Below are 7074 nucleotides of genomic sequence, written 5' to 3' on the forward strand. Positions count from 1 at the left end.
TTTGTGCTTTTGCATTTGAAGAAGTCCTTCCCCACACAGAGGTCACAATGATTTATATATTTTCTATTAACTTCATGATTGTTTTGAAAATAGATCTTTAAGCCTTTTGGAGCCAACGTTTGTTTATGCAGTGGGTAGGGATTCGGTTTTATTTTTCTCAATATAGTGAGCCAGTTTTCCCATCTAGTAAACATCCTTTCCCACAGTTTTCCCATCAAGCTGCGTCCTTTCCCACATTTACATGTGGGGACCAAGTTCTACTCTAAACACAGCTCTGTCTCTGAACCATCTATTATTCTGTTCCATTATCCATTTTTCTGTTCTTGAATCAGTTTCATGGAATGATTGTGGCTTAGTAGTATGTCTTAAATATCACCTCTATGTCTTTCTCTTTCAAAGGAAACTTAGCTAAATCATGGACTTTTTTTCCAAATAAATTTTAGAGTAAGTTTTCGGTGTTTCTCAAAAAAAAAAAAAAAAAAAAAAAACCTGCCATTTTGATAAGATTGAATTTATAGGTTAATTTGGTTTTTGGGGGGGTTTTTTTGTTTTTTAATTAGAAGGATTTAAAAAAAAGATTTTTAATTTACAAGTCTTTTGAGAAAGCAAAATTAATACAACACAAATTAGAAGATCTAATTAATAAATTTAACAATAAGCCAAAGTAATTGTTACATAAATTAATCCATTTATTATAGGCTAGGAATGTTTCCAATGGTGGAGCTTCTACTGGTCTTTCAACTCCTTCAGTCTTCTGATGGCTGAATTTACTGTGATGGCAGAGGGGGTGTTGTAGGTCCAGGTGCCACTGGCGTCGGTTTTCATGCAGGACCCACAATGCCAGATCCCCACTGCTCGTCTTTTCATCCCGGTTTTGCCACAGAAGGAGCAAGTGTTCTTGGAGTGCTGGCTTATTTCAATCTTCTTCACCATTTTCCTGAGGAGGCACCATAGTGGGACCCGAATTTACCCATGATTCCAACCTTCTTGGTGTGTTTAGCCAAGTCGCTGCAAACTTGGGACCCTGGGACCATGACCTGATCCAAAGGCAGATGCTTAACCGACTAAGAGGAAGAGACTCAATGTGCAAGGCTATAGATTAATTTGTTTTTTTGGTTTGTTTGTTTTGTTTTAAAGATTTTATTTATTTATTTGACGAGACAGAGATAGTGAGAGCAGGAACACAAGCAGGGGGAGTGGGGGAGGGAGAAGCAGGCTTCCCGCCGAGCAGGGAGCCCGATGCGGGGCTCGATCCCAGGACCCTGGGATCATGACCTGAGCCGAAGGCAGACAGACGCTTAACGACTGAGCCACCCAGGCGCCCCGCCTATAGATTAATTTGGAGAGAATCTTCATTTTCATAATATTAAGCTATTCAGTTCATGAGCATGGAATACCTCCCCATTTATTCAGCTCTTTCATATCCTTTTTTAAAAAGATTTTATTTATTTATTTGACAGAGAGAGAAGAGAGAGAGAGCACAAGCAGGGGGAGCAGCAGGGGCAGAGGGAGAGGGAAAGGGAGAAGGAGGCTCCCCACTGAGCAGGGAGCCTGATGCGGGGCTCGATCCCAGGATCCTGGGGACAGACACTTAACCGATTGAGCCACCCAGGTTCCCCTCATGTCCTTTAAAAAAAAAAAAAAAAAGATTTTATTTTTAAGTAATCTCAGCACCCAATGTGGGGCTTGAACTCACAAGCCTGAAACCAAGAGTCACATGCTCCACTGTCTGAGCCAGCCAGGGGCCCCCTTTTATGTCATTTGATACAGTTTAAAATTTTCCCTCATAGAGCTCAAGTATATTCTTTATTTCCTAGAGTCTCTTGTGGTTTTTGTTGCTAGTGTGAAAGATACCCGATTCTTCTATGACATATTTTCTGGTCACTTATTGCTAGTGTAAACAAATGCTATTGATTTTTATCTCATCAATTATTTATACCTCACTGGGAACCAGTTGCATAAATTCTTCCCTGGGAGGAGATTTTCATAGGTAGAAAGGGGAAGAAGAAAAAGAACATGAAGCAACATATGAGGACAGGAGACTCTCCAAGAAGCCCAAAGGCCAGAGAAGAGAGCTGCCAGGTGCTTTGGAAACCAATTTTATCACTTCATCTTTTCCCCTGAAGCTTCATGGAACTATCCTAATTCTCGCATTCAGGCCAGCCTCTTCAGAAATGTGCTGTTCTTTCCTCCGTGACTGGCTCCCACATCAGAGCCTACTGGAGCTCGGTCAGCCCTCACCACCGTCTCCACACCCTTGCTAGCAGGCAGTCTCCTGGGACAGCAGCCTCCCCCCTGGTCTCCCACATTCCACACTCCCCAAACATCTGTCCCATCCGGTCCATCCTTTAATCCTTTATCATGTCACTCCTCTACTCAAAACTCTGCGATCTGGATCCTCCCCGCCTTCGGATTAGCAGCCGAGTCATTACTGCTGCTCACAGGACTCTCTGTGAGCTGGTTTCCCGTTTACTCTCTGACCTCATCACCTACTGTGCCCACACTCCTACTCACTTTGTTTCACCACCTTAGGCCCCTTGCTATCTCTCCAACTTGGCAAGCACGCTGCAGCCTCAGGGCCCAAATAATTATACATTGCTTCATTAAATACACTCGGCAGCTTAAAATAACAAAGCTTTATTATTTCTCGTGGTTTCTGAGGGTAGGAAGCTGGGAGCAGGTTAGCTGGGTGGTTCTGATCACCGTCTGGGAGGAGGGAAGCTTGTGGCTGTGGCTGCAGTCCTATCTGAAGACTCAACTAGGGGAGAATCCCCTTCTCAGCTCACTCACAGGCGTGTCGGCAGGCCCCAGGTCCTCATGGATTTTTGGACTGAGGACCTTAATTCTTTCCTGGATGCTGGCCAGACACTGGCCAGTTCCTCAGCTCCTTGCCACACAGGCCTCTCTATGGAACACAAAGCGGCTCTCCGGGCAGATGGCTTCCCCTAGGGAGAGTGATACGGGAGAAAATGGGCACCCAGAATAGAAGCTGCAATCTCTTTAAAACCTAATTGCAGAAGTAACATGCCATCAGTTCTTCCATATTCTATTTATGTCAAATTTAGCCCACACCCAAGGGCACGGGAGATAAGTTCCACCTCTTGAAGAGTATCAAGCATTCATGGACGTTTTTTTCTTTTTTTAGAAGATTTTATTTGTCAGAAAGAGAGAGACAGCAAGCACAAGCAGAGGGACTGGCAGGCAAAGGGAGAAGCAGACTCTGGCTGAGCAAGAAGCCCGCCAGTGCAGGACCCTGGGACCATGACCTGATCTGAAGGCAGACGCTTAACCGACTCAGCCACCCAGGTGCCCGTCACGGACATATTTTTTATAACAATCACAAGACCTTTGCACTTGTTCTCTCTGCCGGGGATCACTGCACAGCTGACTCCTTCTCTCATTCAGGTCTCTGCTCATCAGAGAGGCTTCTTATGATCTTCCTATCTGAAATAGCATCATTCTTCATCCCTTTGTTTTTTTCCCCTAGCCCTTGTCATCTGACATATTAGATTTTATTTGTTTATAATTTGTCTTCCCACTAGAATATTAGCTCAGTAAAGGTAGAAACTTTGTTTTACTTAAAATTAAATCCCCAATGCCCTAGAATTATGAATGACATATAGCAAGCACTCAACAAATACTTGTAGGGGAAGAGGAGAAAGAGAGGGAAGAGAAACCCAGAATATGGGTCCACATCTTTAGTGTCTTCCAGGTGGAGACCTGGTTCATGTCTAGAGCATATTTCATCTGACCTAGCCTCTTGGATAGCTGGAGGAATCCCAGGTGCCAGATGGTAGGCCAGGGAGGAACCTGTATCTTTTCCACACATGAGGATTTGTAGTGGGTTGAACTGTGTCCCCAAAAAAGATGAGTTCAAGTCCTAATCTCCAGTACCTATGAATGTGAATTTATTTGGAAATAAGGTCCTTACAGATGCTATTAAAAAGGATCATCTTGGGGCGCCTGGGTGGCTCAGTCGGTTGGGCATCTGACTCTTGATTTCCACTCAGGTCACAATCTCAGGGTTGTGAGATCAAGCCCCGGGTCAGGCTCTATGCTGGGCGTGGAACCTGCTTGGGATTCTCTCTGTCCCTCTCCCTTCGCCCTTCTCCCCTCCTTCTCTTAAAAAAAAGGATCACCCCCATGACTTACATAAAAATTAATGACTCAGATAATTTTTCATAATCCTACATGCCAAATAAAAGCCCTTTCAAATCATATTGTTAACTGCATATGTAATATTTTATTTTTTTATTTTTTTTAAAGATTTTATTTATTTATTTGACAGAGAGAGACACAGGGAGAGAGGGAACACAAGCAGAGAGAGTGGGAGAGGGAGAAGCAGGCTTCCCGCAGAGCAGGGAGCCCAATGCAGGGCTCGATCCCAGGACCCTGGGATCATGACCTGAGCCGAAGGCAGACGCCCAACGACTGAGCCACCCAGGCGCCCCCCTCCCCCCACCCCGCATATGTAATATTTTAAAAAACAACTTTTTAAAACATTTTATTTATTTGAGAGAGAGAAAGCACGACAAGGGGGAGGGTCAGAGGGAGAAGCAGACTCTCCAGACTTGATCCTGGGACTCTGGGATCATGACCTGAGCCAAAGGCAGATGCTTAACTGACTGAGCCACTCAGGATCCCCAACAACTTTCTTACATATGCTTCGAATTTTGTCTAAACTCAGGATATACAGGAAACAGTATCACTTGATGTCTCTGGTGAAGGGCACAAGGATGGGGGAACAAAGGTAGGGGGGAGATATTTTTAAGTATATATTTGACGTTTTATCTTGTGTCATTGTTTTCTTGAACATACACACATATGCACTTAAAAAAAAAAAATAGCATGGCATTCCTATTGCTTCTGGAAACTGTGATGTAGTTTCCACAGAGTTAAAAGTACCTTTTAGCCAACAATTACTTAATCAAAGTCAAACATCTATGAAACTATTAATTTGTTTATAACAGTGAGGGAAGCAGAATAGAGAGTTGGAAGGGGGGGAATTGGTTAATTGTTGGTCAAAGGATACATAGTTTCAGTTTTGAAAGATGAGTAAGTCCTAGAGTATACAGTATAATGCAGATAGTTGACAATACTATACTGTATATTTTGAAACTTGTTAAGAGGTAGATCTTAAATGTTCTTATCACAAAAAAAGAAAAAGAAAAAGAAAAAGAGGGAGGGAGGGAGGAAACTTTTAGAGGTGATGGTTAAGTTTATCCCATTGTTTATTATAGTGACATTTTCATGGGTGTATGCTTACCTTCAAATTCATCAAGATGTATACATTAACTATGCACAGCTTTTTGTATATGTCAATCATACTTCAATTAAACATTTTAAGAAAAGTACAGCAGGATTACTAATAACAGTTTGGCAAACAGTTGTGAGATTTTGGTGCTTGAAATCTGTTTGCAAATCAAATTCGTCTTCCTCTACCTGTTTAATCTTTTTTATAACTTCGGATTGTTAGGGTATGTTTGCATCTTCTAAAGTAAGTAAATAAATCTTTTTTTTTTAAACAGTGACCCCCGAACACTGGCCATTTTTTTGGTTATTTTTTCTTTCCAGGTAGAAAGGTAAGACAAGCATATGTGTGAATGTTAAGCTTAAGGACAATGATTAATATGTCCACAATAAGAAAGTATATTTGGGTGGGGAGCAAAAAAAAAAAGGATTTTCAGAGGCCCAAAAGAAAACTATACTCACTGATACTCATTTATTCTTTCATTCCAATGTATTGCCTACACGTGCCTCATGATGCATTAGAGGCTGAAGATAAAATCAACACAGTAGTTAATCTGCTCTCAAGATGGTGACAGACTTGTAACTGAGGATATATAATTCACTGTGATGGACACAAAAAATAGCACACAGTAGCCCACAAGAAAGGAGTGAATTGCCATGCAGGGGAACATCCAGGAGCTTCAAGAAGACAGGTTAAAAGTCCTATAGATGGCTGGGGGGAGGAGCAAGATGGAGGAGGAGTAGGAAACCTAAATTTCATCTGGTCCCAGGAATTCAGCTGGATAGGGATCAAACCATTCTGAACACCTACGAACTCAACAGGAGATTGAAGAAAAGAATGGCAGCAACTCTCTGAACAGTAAAGCGACCACTTTCTGGAAGGGAGGACGTGCAGAGAAGTGAATCCAAGGTGATATTCGGGAAGATAGACTGTGGGGGAGGGGGCCTCTGTCGGCCGCTTCTGGCAAGTGATAGAGCCATGGAGCACAAAATCGGAACTTCTAGAAGTTGGCTCCGCTGAGGGACGCCGCTCCAGTGGCTAAGCTGGGGGTGGAACCCTCGCTGGGACAGTGTGGTCTCAGGACCCTCAGGGTCACAGAAAGACCGGGGGTGCCTGAGTGTGGCAGAGCTCCCAGGTATCAGAGTGGGAAAGATCAAAATCCTAGAGGAGAACACAGGCAACAACCTCTTCGACCTCAGCCGTAGCAACGTCTTCTAGAAACATTGCCAAAGGCAAGGGAAGCAAGGGCAAAAATGAACTATTGGGACTTCATCAAGATAAAAAGCTTTTGCACAGCAAAGGAAACAGTCAACAAAACCAAAAGACAACCGACAGAATGGAGAAGATATTTGCAAATGACATATCAGATAAAGGGCTAGTATCCAAAATCTATAAAGAACTTACCAAACTCAACACCCAAAGAACAACTAATCCAATCAAGAAATGGGCAGAAGACATGAACAGACATTTCTTTTTTTTTTTTTTTTAATTTTTTATTAGAGAGAGAGAGAGCACAAGCAGGGGGAGTGGCAGGCAGAGGGAGAGGGAGAAGCAGGCTACCCGCTGAGCAGGGAGCCCGACGTGGGGCTCGATCCCAGGACCCTGGGATCATGACCCGAGCCGAAGGCAGACGCTTAACCGTCTGAGCCACCGAGGCGCCCCATGAACAGACATTTCTGCAAAGACATCCAAATGGCCAACAGACACATGAAAAAGTGTTCAACATTGCTCGGCATCAGGGAAATCCAAATCAAAACCTCAGTGAGATACCACCTCACACCAGGCAGAATGGCTAAAATCAACAAGTCAGGAAACGACAGATG

At 43.2% G+C, this 7074-nt stretch overlaps 1 pseudogene; it reads right to left on the bottom strand.

Moving 5' to 3' along the window:
- Positions 1-726: 726 nt before the first annotated feature.
- Positions 727-1034, bottom strand: LOC110590570 (annotated as a pseudogene).
- Positions 1035-7074: the final 6040 nt, after the last annotated feature.

The sequence above is a fragment of the Neomonachus schauinslandi genome, chromosome 9 (genome assembly GCF_002201575.2).
Source record: "Neomonachus schauinslandi chromosome 9, ASM220157v2, whole genome shotgun sequence".
Lineage (NCBI taxonomy): Eukaryota > Metazoa > Chordata > Mammalia > Carnivora > Phocidae > Neomonachus > Neomonachus schauinslandi.